Raw genomic sequence first — 15,649 nt, forward strand, 5'->3', positions numbered from 1 at the left:
TGAAAACAACAGAATTTGAGAACAAACAATGGAATTGGAATAAAAAGAGTAGAATTAGAATGAAAACAAAAGCATTTGAATGAAAACAACAGAATTTCAATGAAAACAACGGAATTAGAATGAACAAAACAGAATTTGAATGAAAACAATGGAAATTTAAACTCTGTTGTAAAAATGAAAAAAAAACTGGTTGATGAGTTCACAGGTAAGGTAAGGAAAAGCTGGTTATGTTAAGAAATTTGATTGGGCAATCCAGTACCAACAATGAAAAAACATGCCTGTAATCATTCACGCTGACCTGCTACAATTACTTGCTCTGCAATCACACTGCCGTGACCCGGATTCGAACCGGGGTTGCTGCGGCCACAACGCAGAGTACTAACCACTATACGATCACGGCTGGCACGCTAGGTCATGCTGTCAGTTGCAGTCTGTATCTTGCAGTTGTCTCACTCCACTATATATACTTGAACAGTGACCTGTACGATGCGCAAAAGAACAGCAGACATTATTTACCGTCAGAACGCCAGATGTCTCTGTGTTAATGCAGATGCTTTTACTGTGCCACGCGCATAATCGTGCGCATCGTTCACACATCAGATTCATATGAAGAACAAACGCATAATACAGACTGTAACTGCAGCCGCGTGTCGCTTCTGTTTGAACATCTGTCCCAACCACTTTTTCCACATTAAAACAAACAACAGAATTTGAATCAAAACAATGGAATTTGAATGAAAACAACGGAATTTGAATGAAAACAACGGAATTAGAATGTACAGAACAGAGTTTGAATCAAAACAACGGAAAACAACGGAATTAGAATAACAGAACAGAATTTGAATGAAAACAATGCAATTTGAATGAAAACAATGGAAATAGAATGAAAAGAACAGAATTTGAATGAAAACAATGGAAATTGAATGAAAACAATGGAATTTGAATGAAAACAATGGGATTTGAATGAAAACAACAGAATTCGAATCAAAACAATGGAATTTGAATGAAAACAACAGAATTTGAATGAAAACAATGGAAATAGAATGAAAACAACAGAATTTGAATGAAAACAATGGAAATTGAATGAAAACAACGGAATTTGAATGAAAACAATGGAAATAGAATGAAAAGAACAGAATTTGAATGAAAACAATGGAAATTGAATGAAAACAATGGAATTTGAATGAAAACAATGGGATTTGAATGAAAACAACAGAATTTGAATGAAAACAATGGAATTTGAATGAAAACAACAGAATTTGAGAACAAACAATGGAATTGGAATAAAAAGAGTAGAATTAGAATGAAAACAAAAGCATTTGAATGAAAACAACGGAATTTCAATGAAAACAACGGAATTAGAATGAACAAAACAGAATTTGAATGAAAACAACAGAATTTGAATGAAAAGAACGGAATTTGAATGAAAACAACAGAATTTGAATGAAAACAATGGAATTTGAATGAAAACAACGGAATTAGAATGAACAAAACAGAATTTGAATGAAAACAACGGAAGTTTAAACTCTGTTGTAAAAATGAAAAAAAAAACTGGTTGATGAGTTCACAGGTAAGGTAAGGAAAAGCTGGTTATGTTAAGAAATTTGATTGGGCAATCCAGTACCAACAATGAAAAAAATCATGCCTGTAATCATTCACGCTGACCTGCTACAATTACTTGCTCTGCAATCACAACCACACTGCCGTGACCCGGATTCGAACCGGGGTTGCTGCGGCCACAACGCAGAGTACTAACCACTATACGATCACGGCTGGCACGCTAGGTCATGCTGTCAGTTGCAGTCTGTATCTTGCAGTTGTCTCACTCCACTATATATACTTGAACAGTGACCTGTACGATGCGAACAGCAGATATTATTTACCGTCAGAACACCAGATGTCTCTGTGTAATTGCAGATGCTTTTACTGTGCCACGTGCATAAATGTGCGCATCGTTCACACATCAGATTCATATGAAGAACAAACGCATAATACAGACTGTAACTGCAGCCGCGTGTCGCTTCTGTTTGAACATCTTTCCCAACCACTTTTTCCACATTAAAACAAACAACAGAATTTGAATCAAAACAATGGAATTTGAATGAAAACAACGGAATTTGAATGAAAACAACAGAATTAGAATGTACAGAACAGAGTTTGAATCAAAACAACGGAAAACAACGGAATTAGAATAACAGAACAGAATTTGAATGAAAACAATGGAATTTGAATGAAAACAATGGAAATAGAATGAAAAGAACAGAATTTGAATGAAAACAATGGAAATTGAATGAAAACAACGGAATTTGGATGAAAACAATGGGATTTGAATGAAAACAACAGAATTTGAATCAAAACAATGGAATTTGAATGAAAACAACAGAATTTGAATGAAAACAATGGAAATAGAATGAAAAGAACAGAATTTGAATGAAAACAATGGAAATTGAATGAAAACAATGGAATTTGAATGAAAACAATGGGATTTGAATGAAAACAACAGAATTTGAATGAAAACAATGGAATTTGAATGAAAACAACAGAATTTGAGAACAAACAATGGAATTGGAATAAAAAGAGTAGAATTAGAATGAAAACAAAAGCATTTGAATGAAAACAACGGAATTTCAATGAAAACAACGGAATTAGAATGAACAAAACAGAATTTGAATGAAAACAACAGAATTTGAATGAAAAGAACGGAATTTGAATGAAAACAACAGAATTTGAATGAAAACAATGGAATTTGAATGAAAACAACGGAATTAGAATGAACAAAACAGAATTTGAATGAAAACAACGGAAGTTTAAACTCTGTTGTAAAAATGAAAAAAAAACTGGTTGATGAGTTCACAGGTAAGGTAAGGAAAAGCTGGTTATGTTAAGAAATTTGATTGGGCAATCCAGTACCAACAATGAAAAAAATCATGCCTGTAATCATTCACGCTGACCTGCTACAATTACTTGCTCTGCAATCACACTGCCGTGACCCGGATTCGAACCGGGGTTGCTGCGGCCACAACGCAGAGTACTAACCACTATACGATCACGGCTGGCACGGTAGGTCATGCTGTCAGTTGCAGTCTGTATCTTGCAGTTGTCTCGCTCCACTATATATACTTGAACAGTAACCTGTACGATGCGCAAAAGAACAGCAGACATTATTTACCGTCAGAACGCCAGATGTCTCTGTGTTAATGCAGATGCTTTTACTGTGCCACGCGCATAATCGTGCGCATCGTTCACACATCAGATTCATATGAAGAACAAACGCATAATACAGACTGTAACTGCAGCCGCGTGTCGCTTCTGTTTGAACATCTGTCCCAACCACTTTTTCCACATTAAAACAAACAACAGAATTTGAATCAAAACAATGGAAATTGAATGAAAACAACGGAATTTGAATGAAAACAACAGAATTAGAATGTACAGAACAGAGTTTGAATCAAAACAACGGAAAACAACGGAATTAGAATAACAGAACAGAATTTGAATGAAAACAATGGAATTTGAATGAAAACAATGGAAATAGAATGAAAAGAACAGAATTTGAATGAAAACAATGGAAATTGAATGAAAACAACGGAATTTGAATGAAAACAATGGGATTTGAATGAAAACAACAGAATTCGAATCAAAACAATGGAATTTGAATGAAAACAATGGAAATAGAATGAAAAGAACAGAATTTGAATGAAAACAATGGAATTTGAATGAAAACAACGGAATTAGAATACCAGAACAGAATTTGAATGAAAACAATGGAATTTGAATGAAAACAATGGAAATAGAATGAAAAGAACAGAATTTGAATGAAAACAATGGAAATTGAATGAAAACAACGGAATTTGAATGAAAACAACAGAATTAGAATGTACAGAACAGAGTTTGAATCAAAACAACGGAAAACAACGGAATTAGAATAACAGAACAGAATTTGAATGAAAACAATGGAATTTGAATGAAAACAATGGAAATAGAATGAAAAGAACAGAATTTGAATGAAAACAATGGAAATTGAATGAAAACAACGGAATTTGAATGAAAACAATGGGATTTGAATGAAAACAACAGAATTTGAATGAAAACAATGGAATTTGAATGAAAACAACGGAATTTGAATGAAAACAACAGAATTAGAATGTACAGAACAGAGTTTGAATCAAAACAACGGAAAACAACGGAATTAGAATAACAGAACAGAATTTGAATGAAAACAATGGAATTTGAATGAAAACAATGGAAATAGAATGAAAAGAACAGAATTTGAATGAAAACAATGGAAATTGAATGAAAACAACGGAATTTGAATGAAAACAATGGGATTTGAATGAAAACAACAGAATTCGAATCAAAACAATGGAATTTGAATGAAAACAATGGAAATAGAATGAAAAGAACAGAATTTGAATGACAACAATGGAATTTGAATGAAAACAATGGGATTTGAATGAAAACAATGGAAATAGAATGAAAAGAACAGAATTTGAATGAAAACAATGGAAATTGAATGAAAACAACGGAATTTGAATGAAAACAATGGGATTTGAATGAAAAGAACAGAATTTGAATGAAAACAATGGAATTTGAATGAAAACAACAGAATTTGAGAACAAACAATGGAATTGGAATAAAAAGAGTAGAATTAGAATGAAAACAAAAGCATTTGAATGAAAACAACGGAATTTCAATGAAAACAACGGAATTAGAATGAACAAAACAGAATTTGAATGAAAACAACGGAAGTTTAAACTCTGTTGTAAAAATGAAAAAGAAAACTGGTTGATGAGTTCACAGGTAAGGTAAGGAAAAGCTGGTTATGTTAAGAAATTTGATTGGGCAATCCAGTAACAACAATGAAAAAACATGCCTGTAATCATTCACGCTGACCTGCTACAATTACTTGCTCTGCAATCACAACCACAGTGCCGTGACCCGGATTCGAACCGGGGTTGCTGCGGCCACAACGCAGAGTACTAACCACTATACGATCACGGCTGGCACGCTAGGTCATGCTGTCAGTTGCAGTCTGTATCTTGCAGTTGTCTCACTCCACTATATATACTTGAACAGTGACCTGTACGATGCGCAAAAGAACAGCAGACATTATTTACCGTCAGAACGCCAGATGTCTCTGTGTTAATGCAGATGCTTTTACTGTGCCACGCGCATAATCGTGCGCATTGTTCACACATCAGATTCATATGAAGAACAAACGCATAATACAGACTGTAACTGCAGCCGCGTGTCGCTTCTGTTTGAACATCTGTCCCAACCACTTTTTCCACATTAAAACAAACAACAGAATTTGAATGAAAACAATGGAATTTGAATGAAAACAATGGAATTTGAATGAAAACAACGGAATTAGAATGTACAGAACAGAGTTTGAATCAAAACAACGGAAAACAACGGAATTAGAATAACAGAACAGAATTTGAATGAAAACAATGGAATTTGAATGAAAACAATGGAAATAGAATGAAAAGAACAGAATTTGAATGAAAACAATGGAAATTGAATGAAAACAACGGAATTTGAATGAAAACAACAGAATTAGAATGTACAGAACAGAGTTTGAATCAAAACAACGGAAAACAACGGAATTAGAATAACAGAACAGAATTTGAATGAAAACAATGGAATTTGAATGAAAACAATGGAAATAGAATGAAAAGAACAGAATTTGAATGAAAACAATGGAAATTGAATGAAAACAACGGAATTTGAATGAAAACAATGGGATTTGAATGAAAACAACAGAATTTGAATGAAAACAATGGAATTTGAATGAAAACAACGGAATTTGAATGAAAACAACAGAATTAGAATGTACAGAACAGAGTTTGAATCAAAACAACGGAAAACAACGGAATTAGAATAACAGAACAGAATTTGAATGAAAACAATGGAATTTGAATGAAAACAATGGAAATAGAATGAAAAGAACAGAATTTGAATGAAAACAATGGAAATTGAATGAAAACAACGGAATTTGAATGAAAACAATGGGATTTGAATGAAAACAACAGAATTTGAATGAAAACAATGGAATTTGAATGAAAACAACAGAATTTGAGAACAAACAATGGAATTGGAATAAAAAGAGTAGAATTAGAATGAAAACAAAAGCATTTGAATGAAAACAACAGAATTTCAATGAAAACAACGGAATTAGAATGAACAAAACAGAATTTGAATGAAAACAATGGAAATTTAAACTCTGTTGTAAAAATGAAAAAAAAACTGGTTGATGAGTTCACAGGTAAGGTAAGGAAAAGCTGGTTATGTTAAGAAATTTGATTGGGCAATCCAGTACCAACAATGAAAAAACATGCCTGTAATCATTCACGCTGACCTGCTACAATTACTTGCTCTGCAATCACACTGCCGTGACCCGGATTCGAACCGGGGTTGCTGCGGCCACAACGCAGAGTACTAACCACTATACGATCACGGCTGGCACGCTAGGTCATGCTGTCAGTTGCAGTCTGTATCTTGCAGTTGTCTCACTCCACTATATATACTTGAACAGTGACCTGTACGATGCGCAAAAGAACAGCAGACATTATTTACCGTCAGAACGCCAGATGTCTCTGTGTTAATGCAGATGCTTTTACTGTGCCACGCGCATAATCGTGCGCATCGTTCACACATCAGATTCATATGAAGAACAAACGCATAATACAGACTGTAACTGCAGCCGCGTGTCGCTTCTGTTTGAACATCTGTCCCAACCACTTTTTCCACATTAAAACAAACAACAGAATTTGAATCAAAACAATGGAATTTGAATGAAAACAACGGAATTTGAATGAAAACAACGGAATTAGAATGTACAGAACAGAGTTTGAATCAAAACAACGGAAAACAACGGAATTAGAATAACAGAACAGAATTTGAATGAAAACAATGGAATTTGAATGAAAACAATGGAAATAGAATGAAAAGAACAGAATTTGAATGAAAACAATGGAAATTGAATGAAAACAATGGAATTTGAATGAAAACAATGGGATTTGAATGAAAACAACAGAATTCGAATCAAAACAATGGAATTTGAATGAAAACAACAGAATTTGAATGAAAACAATGGAAATAGAATGAAAACAACAGAATTTGAATGAAAACAATGGAAATTGAATGAAAACAACGGAATTTGAATGAAAACAATGGAAATAGAATGAAAAGAACAGAATTTGAATGAAAACAATGGAAATTGAATGAAAACAATGGAATTTGAATGAAAACAATGGGATTTGAATGAAAACAACAGAATTTGAATGAAAACAATGGAATTTGAATGAAAACAACAGAATTTGAGAACAAACAATGGAATTGGAATAAAAAGAGTAGAATTAGAATGAAAACAAAAGCATTTGAATGAAAACAACGGAATTTCAATGAAAACAACGGAATTAGAATGAACAAAACAGAATTTGAATGAAAACAACAGAATTTGAATGAAAAGAACGGAATTTGAATGAAAACAACAGAATTTGAATGAAAACAATGGAATTTGAATGAAAACAACGGAATTAGAATGAACAAAACAGAATTTGAATGAAAACAACGGAAGTTTAAACTCTGTTGTAAAAATGAAAAAAAAAACTGGTTGATGAGTTCACAGGTAAGGTAAGGAAAAGCTGGTTATGTTAAGAAATTTGATTGGGCAATCCAGTACCAACAATGAAAAAAATCATGCCTGTAATCATTCACGCTGACCTGCTACAATTACTTGCTCTGCAATCACAACCACACTGCCGTGACCCGGATTCGAACCGGGGTTGCTGCGGCCACAACGCAGAGTACTAACCACTATACGATCACGGCTGGCACGCTAGGTCATGCTGTCAGTTGCAGTCTGTATCTTGCAGTTGTCTCACTCCACTATATATACTTGAACAGTGACCTGTACGATGCGAACAGCAGATATTATTTACCGTCAGAACACCAGATGTCTCTGTGTAATTGCAGATGCTTTTACTGTGCCACGTGCATAAATGTGCGCATCGTTCACACATCAGATTCATATGAAGAACAAACGCATAATACAGACTGTAACTGCAGCCGCGTGTCGCTTCTGTTTGAACATCTTTCCCAACCACTTTTTCCACATTAAAACAAACAACAGAATTTGAATCAAAACAATGGAATTTGAATGAAAACAACGGAATTTGAATGAAAACAACAGAATTAGAATGTACAGAACAGAGTTTGAATCAAAACAACGGAAAACAACGGAATTAGAATAACAGAACAGAATTTGAATGAAAACAATGGAATTTGAATGAAAACAATGGAAATAGAATGAAAAGAACAGAATTTGAATGAAAACAATGGAAATTGAATGAAAACAACGGAATTTGGATGAAAACAATGGGATTTGAATGAAAACAACAGAATTTGAATCAAAACAATGGAATTTGAATGAAAACAACAGAATTTGAATGAAAACAATGGAAATAGAATGAAAAGAACAGAATTTGAATGAAAACAATGGAAATTGAATGAAAACAATGGAATTTGAATGAAAACAATGGGATTTGAATGAAAACAACAGAATTTGAATGAAAACAATGGAATTTGAATGAAAACAACAGAATTTGAGAACAAACAATGGAATTGGAATAAAAAGAGTAGAATTAGAATGAAAACAAAAGCATTTGAATGAAAACAACGGAATTTCAATGAAAACAACGGAATTAGAATGAACAAAACAGAATTTGAATGAAAACAACAGAATTTGAATGAAAAGAACGGAATTTGAATGAAAACAACAGAATTTGAATGAAAACAATGGAATTTGAATGAAAACAACGGAATTAGAATGAACAAAACAGAATTTGAATGAAAACAACGGAAGTTTAAACTCTGTTGTAAAAATGAAAAAAAAACTGGTTGATGAGTTCAAAGGTAAGGTAAGGAAAAGCTGGTTATGTTAAGAAATTTGATTGGGCAATCCAGTACCAACAATGAAAAAAATCATGCCTGTAATCATTCACGCTGACCTGCTACAATTACTTGCTCTGCAATCACACTGCCGTGACCCGGATTCGAACCGGGGTTGCTGCGGCCACAACGCAGAGTACTAACCACTATACGATCACGGCTGGCACGGTAGGTCATGCTGTCAGTTGCAGTCTGTATCTTGCAGTTGTCTCGCTCCACTATATATACTTGAACAGTAACCTGTACGATGCGCAAAAGAACAGCAGACATTATTTACCGTCAGAACGCCAGATGTCTCTGTGTTAATGCAGATGCTTTTACTGTGCCACGCGCATAATCGTGCGCATCGTTCACACATCAGATTCATATGAAGAACAAACGCATAATACAGACTGTAACTGCAGCCGCGTGTCGCTTCTGTTTGAACATCTGTCCCAACCACTTTTTCCACATTAAAACAAACAACAGAATTTGAATCAAAACAATGGAAATTGAATGAAAACAACGGAATTTGAATGAAAACAACAGAATTAGAATGTACAGAACAGAGTTTGAATCAAAACAACGGAAAACAACGGAATTAGAATAACAGAACAGAATTTGAATGAAAACAATGCAATTTGAATGAAAACAATGGAAATAGAATGAAAAGAACAGAATTTGAATGAAAACAATGGAAATTGAATGAAAACAACGGAATTTGAATGAAAACAATGGGATTTGAATGAAAACAACAGAATTCGAATCAAAACAATGGAATTTGAATGAAAACAATGGAAATAGAATGAAAAGAACAGAATTTGAATGAAAACAATGGAATTTGAATGAAAACAACGGAATTAGAATACCAGAACAGAATTTGAATGAAAACAATGGAATTTGAATGAAAACAATGGAAATAGAATGAAAAGAACAGAATTTGAATGAAAACAATGGAAATTGAATGAAAACAACGGAATTTGAATGAAAACAACAGAATTAGAATGTACAGAACAGAGTTTGAATCAAAACAACGGAAAACAACGGAATTAGAATAACAGAACAGAATTTGAATGAAAACAATGGAATTTGAATGAAAACAATGGAAATAGAATGAAAAGAACAGAATTTGAATGAAAACAATGGAAATTGAATGAAAACAACGGAATTTGAATGAAAACAATGGGATTTGAATGAAAACAACAGAATTTGAATGAAAACAATGGAATTTGAATGAAAACAACGGAATTTGAATGAAAACAACAGAATTAGAATGTACAGAACAGAGTTTGAATCAAAACAACGGAAAACAACGGAATTAGAATAACAGAACAGAATTTGAATGAAAACAATGGAATTTGAATGAAAACAATGGAAATAGAATGAAAAGAACAGAATTTGAATGAAAACAATGGAAATTGAATGAAAACAACGGAATTTGAATGAAAACAATGGGATTTGAATGAAAACAACAGAATTTGAATGAAAACAATGGAATTTGAATGAAAACAACAGAATTTGAGAACAAACAATGGAATTGGAATAAAAAGAGTAGAATTAGAATGAAAACAAAAGCATTTGAATGAAAACAACGGAATTTCAATGAAAACAACGGAATTAGAATGAACAAAACAGAATTTGAATGAAAACAATGGAAATTTAAACTCTGTTGTAAAAATGAAAAAAAAACTGGTTGATGAGTTCACAGGTAAGGTAAGGAAAAGCTGGTTATGTTAAGAAATTTGATTGGGCAATCCAGTACCAACAATGAAAAAACATGCCTGTAATCATTCACGCTGACCTGCTACAATTACTTGCTCTGCAATCACACTGCCGTGACCCGGATTCGAACCGGGGTTGCTGCGGCCACAACGCAGAGTACTAACCACTATACGATCACGGCTGGCACGCTAGGTCATGCTGTCAGTTGCAGTCTGTATCTTGCAGTTGTCTCACTCCACTATATATACTTGAACAGTGACCTGTACGATGCGCAAAAGAACAGCAGACATTATTTACCGTCAGAACGCCAGATGTCTCTGTGTTAATGCAGATGCTTTTACTGTGCCACGCGCATAATCGTGCGCATCGTTCACACATCAGATTCATATGAAGAACAAACGCATAATACAGACTGTAACTGCAGCCGCGTGTCGCTTCTGTTTGAACATCTGTCCCAACCACTTTTTCCACATTAAAACAAACAACAGAATTTGAATGAAAACAATGGAATTTGAATGAAAACAATGGAATTTGAATGAAAACAACGGAATTAGAATGTACAGAACAGAGTTTGAATCAAAACAACGGAAAACAACGGAATTAGAATAACAGAACAGAATTTGAATGAAAACAATGGAATTTGAATGAAAACAATGGAAATAGAATGAAAAGAACAGAATTTGAATGAAAACAATGGAAATTGAATGAAAACAACGGAATTTGAATGAAAACAACAGAATTAGAATGTACAGAACAGAGTTTGAATCAAAACAACGGAAAACAACGGAATTAGAATAACAGAACAGAATTTGAATGAAAACAATGGAATTTGAATGAAAACAATGGAAATAGAATGAAAAGAACAGAATTTGAATGAAAACAATGGAAATTGAATGAAAACAACGGAATTTGAATGAAAACAATGGGATTTGAATGAAAACAACAGAATTTGAATGAAAACAATGGAATTTGAATGAAAACAACGGAATTTGAATGAAAACAACAGAATTAGAATGTACAGAACAGAGTTTGAATCAAAACAACGGAAAACAACGGAATTAGAATAACAGAACAGAATTTGAATGAAAACAATGGAATTTGAATGAAAACAATGGAAATAGAATGAAAAGAACAGAATTTGAATGAAAACAATGGAAATTGAATGAAAACAACGGAATTTGAATGAAAACAATGGGATTTGAATGAAAACAACAGAATTTGAATGAAAACAATGGAATTTGAATGAAAACAACAGAATTTGAGAACAAACAATGGAATTGGAATAAAAAGAGTAGAATTAGAATGAAAACAAAAGCATTTGAATGAAAACAACGGAATTTCAATGAAAACAACGGAATTAGAATGAACAAAACAGAATTTGAATGAAAACAATGGAAATTTAAACTCTGTTGTAAAAATGAAAAAAAAACTGGTTGATGAGTTCACAGGTAAGGTAAGGAAAAGCTGGTTATGTTAAGAAATTTGATTGGGCAATCCAGTACCAACAATGAAAAAACATGCCTGTAATCATTCACGCTGACCTGCTACAATTACTTGCTCTGCAATCACAACCACACTGCCGTGACCCGGATTCGAACCGGGGTTGCTGCGGCCACAACGCAGAGTACTAACCACTATACGATCACTGCTGGCACGCTAGGTCATGCTGTCAGTTGCAGTCTGTATCTTGCAGTTGTCTCACTCCACTATATATACTTGAACAGTGACCTGTACGATGCGCAAAAGAACAGCAGACATTATTTACCGTCAGAACGCCAGATGTCTCTGTGTTAATGCAGATGCTTTTACTGTGCCACGCGCATAATCGTGCGCATCGTTCACACATCAGATTCATATGAAGAACAAACGCATAATACAGACTGTAACTGCAGCCGCGTGTCGCTTCTGTTTGAACATCTGTCCCAACCACTTTTTCCACATTAAAACAAACAACAGAATTTGAATCAAAACAATGGAATTTGAATGAAAACAACGGAATTTGAATGAAAACAACGGAATTAGAATGTACAGAACAGAGTTTGAATCAAAACAACGGAAAACAACGGAATTAGAATAACAGAACAGAATTTGAATGAAAACAATGGAATTTGAATGAAAACAATGGAAATAGAATGAAAAGAACAGAATTTGAATGAAAACAATGGAAATTGAATGAAAACAATGGAATTTGAATGAAAACAATGGGATTTGAATGAAAACAACAGAATTCGAATCAAAACAATGGAATTTGAATGAAAACAACAGAATTTGAATGAAAACAATGGAAATAGAATGAAAACAACAGAATTTGAATGAAAACAATGGAAATTGAATGAAAACAACGGAATTTGAATGAAAACAATGGAAATAGAATGAAAAGAACAGAATTTGAATGAAAACAATGGAAATTGAATGAAAACAATGGAATTTGAATGAAAACAACGGGATTTGAATGAAAACAACAGAATTAGAATGAACAAAACAGAATTTGAATGAAAACAACGGAAGTTTAAACTCTGTTGTAAAAATGAAAAAAAACTGGTTGATGAGTTCACAGGTAAGGTAAGGAAAAGCTGGTTATGTTAAGAAATTTGATTGGGCAATCCAGTACCAACAATGAAAAAAATCATGCCTGTAATCATTCACGCTGACCTGCTACAATTACTTGCTTTGCAATCACACTGCCGTGACCCGGATTCGAACCGGGGTTGCTGCGGCCACAACGCAGAGTACTAACCACTATACGATCACGGCTGGCACGGTAGGTCATGCTGTCAGTTGCAGTCTGTATCTTGCAGTTGTCTCACTCCACTATATATACTTGAACAGTGACCTGTACGATGCGAACAGCAGATATTATTTACCGTCAGAACACCAGATGTCTCTGTGTAATTGCAGATGCTTTTACTGTGCCACGTGCATAAATGTGCGCATCGTTCACACATCAGATTCATATGAAGAACAAACGCATAATACAGACTGTAACTGCAGCCGCGTGTCGCTTCTGTTTGAACATCTTTCCCAACCACTTTTTCCACATTAAAACAAACAACAGAATTTGAATCAAAACAATGGAATTTGAATGAAAACAACGGAATTTGAATGAAAACAACAGAATTAGAATGTACAGAAAAGAGTTTGAATCAAAACAACGGAAAACAACGGAATTAGAATAACAGAACAGAATTTGAATGAAAACAATGGAATTTGAATGAAAACAATGGAAATAGAATGAAAAGAACAGAATTTGAATGAAAACAATGGAAATTGAATGAAAACAACGGAATTTGGATGAAAACAATGGGATTTGAATGAAAACAACAGAATTTGAATCAAAACAATGGAATTTGAATGAAAACAACAGAATTTGAATGAAAACAATGGAAATAGAATGAAAAGAACAGAATTTGAATGAAAACAATGGAAATTGAATGAAAACAATGGAATTTGAATGAAAACAATGGGATTTGAATGAAAACAACAGAATTTGAATGAAAACAATGGAATTTGAATGAAAACAACAGAATTTGAGAACAAACAATGGAATTGGAATAAAAAGAGTAGAATTAGAATGAAAACAAAAGCATTTGAATGAAAACAACGGAATTTCAATGAAAACAACGGAATTAGAATGAACAAAACAGAATTTGAATGAAAACAACAGAATTTGAATGAAAAGAACGGAATTTGAATGAAAACAACAGAATTTGAATGAAAACAATGGAATTTGAATGAAAACAACGGAATTAGAATGAACAAAACAGAATTTGAATGAAAACAACGGAAGTTTAAACTCTGTTGTAAAAATGAAAAAAAAACTGGTTGATGAGTTCACAGGTAAGGTAAGGAAAAGCTGGTTATGTTAAGAAATTTGATTGGGCAATCCAGTACCAACAATGAAAAAAATCATGCCTGTAATCATTCACGCTGACCTGCTACAATTACTTGCTCTGCAATCACACTGCCGTGACCCGGATTCGAACCGGGGTTGCTGCGGCCACAACGCAGAGTACTAACCACTATACGATCACGGCTGGCACGGTAGGTCATGCTGTCAGTTGCAGTCTGTATCTTGCAGTTGTCTCGCTCCACTATATATACTTGAACAGTAACCTGTACGATGCGCAAAAGAACAGCAGACATTATTTACCGTCAGAACGCCAGATGTCTCTGTGTTAATGCAGATGCTTTTACTGTGCCACGCGCATAATCGTGCGCATCGTTCACACATCAGATTCATATGAAGAACAAACGCATAATACAGACTGTAACTGCAGCCGCGTGTCGCTTCTGTTTGAACATCTGTCCCAACCACTTTTTCCACATTAAAACAAACAACAGAATTTGAATCAAAACAATGGAAATTGAATGAAAACAACGGAATTTGAATGAAAACAACAGAATTAGAATGTACAGAACAGAGTTTGAATCAAAACAACGGAAAACAACGGAATTAGAATAACAGAACAGAATTTGAATGAAAACAATGGAATTTGAATGAAAACAATGGAAATAGAATGAAAAGAACAGAATTTGAATGAAAACAATGGAAATTGAATGAAAACAACGGAATTTGAATGAAAACAATGGGATTTGAATGAAAACAACAGAATTCGAATCAAAACAATGGAATTTGAATGAAAACAATGGAAATAGAATGAAAAGAACAGAATTTGAATGAAAACAATGGAATTTGAATGAAAACAACGGAATTAGAATACCAGAACAGAATTTGAATGAAAACAATGGAATTTGAATGAAAACAATGGAAATAGAATGAAAAGAACAGAATTTGAATGAAAACAATGGAAATTGAATGAAAACAACGGAATTTGAATGAAAACAACAGAATTAGAATGTACAGAACAGAGTTTGAATCAAAACAACGGAAAACAACGGAATTAGAATAACAGAACAGAATTTGAATGAAAACAATGGAATTTGAATGAAAACAATGGAAATAGAATGAAAAGAACAGAATTTGAATGAAAAC

General features: G+C 33.5%; 10 non-coding genes across 10 annotated transcripts; all 10 read right to left on the reverse strand.

The window, feature by feature from the left end:
* Positions 1-328: 328 nt before the first annotated feature.
* trnah-gug (transfer RNA histidin (anticodon GUG)) lies at positions 329-400 on the reverse strand. Its single transcript has one exon. It is a non-coding gene; the product is annotated as a tRNA-His (tRNA).
* A 1,301-nt stretch (positions 401-1,701) lies between these two features.
* trnah-gug (transfer RNA histidin (anticodon GUG)) lies at positions 1,702-1,773 on the reverse strand. The gene has a single exon. It is a non-coding gene; the product is annotated as a tRNA-His (tRNA).
* A 1,208-nt stretch (positions 1,774-2,981) lies between these two features.
* Positions 2,982-3,053, reverse strand: trnah-gug (transfer RNA histidin (anticodon GUG)). The gene has a single exon. It is a non-coding gene; the product is annotated as a tRNA-His (tRNA).
* A 1,876-nt stretch (positions 3,054-4,929) lies between these two features.
* trnah-gug (transfer RNA histidin (anticodon GUG)) lies at positions 4,930-5,001 on the reverse strand. Its single transcript has one exon. It is a non-coding gene; the product is annotated as a tRNA-His (tRNA).
* Positions 5,002-6,391: 1,390 nt separating this feature from the next.
* trnah-gug (transfer RNA histidin (anticodon GUG)) lies at positions 6,392-6,463 on the reverse strand. The gene has a single exon. It is a non-coding gene; the product is annotated as a tRNA-His (tRNA).
* Positions 6,464-7,764: 1,301 nt separating this feature from the next.
* On the reverse strand, positions 7,765-7,836 carry trnah-gug (transfer RNA histidin (anticodon GUG)). The gene has a single exon. It is a non-coding gene; the product is annotated as a tRNA-His (tRNA).
* A 1,208-nt stretch (positions 7,837-9,044) lies between these two features.
* trnah-gug (transfer RNA histidin (anticodon GUG)) lies at positions 9,045-9,116 on the reverse strand. Its single transcript has one exon. It is a non-coding gene; the product is annotated as a tRNA-His (tRNA).
* A 1,649-nt stretch (positions 9,117-10,765) lies between these two features.
* Positions 10,766-10,837, reverse strand: trnah-gug (transfer RNA histidin (anticodon GUG)). The gene has a single exon. It is a non-coding gene; the product is annotated as a tRNA-His (tRNA).
* Positions 10,838-13,338: 2,501 nt separating this feature from the next.
* On the reverse strand, positions 13,339-13,410 carry trnah-gug (transfer RNA histidin (anticodon GUG)). Its single transcript has one exon. It is a non-coding gene; the product is annotated as a tRNA-His (tRNA).
* Positions 13,411-14,618: 1,208 nt separating this feature from the next.
* trnah-gug (transfer RNA histidin (anticodon GUG)) lies at positions 14,619-14,690 on the reverse strand. The gene has a single exon. It is a non-coding gene; the product is annotated as a tRNA-His (tRNA).
* Between the last annotated feature and the right edge of the window lie 959 nt (positions 14,691-15,649).

This window comes from Astatotilapia calliptera, chromosome 22 (assembly GCF_964374335.1).
Source record: "Astatotilapia calliptera chromosome 22, fAstCal68.1, whole genome shotgun sequence".
Lineage (NCBI taxonomy): Eukaryota > Metazoa > Chordata > Actinopteri > Cichliformes > Cichlidae > Astatotilapia > Astatotilapia calliptera.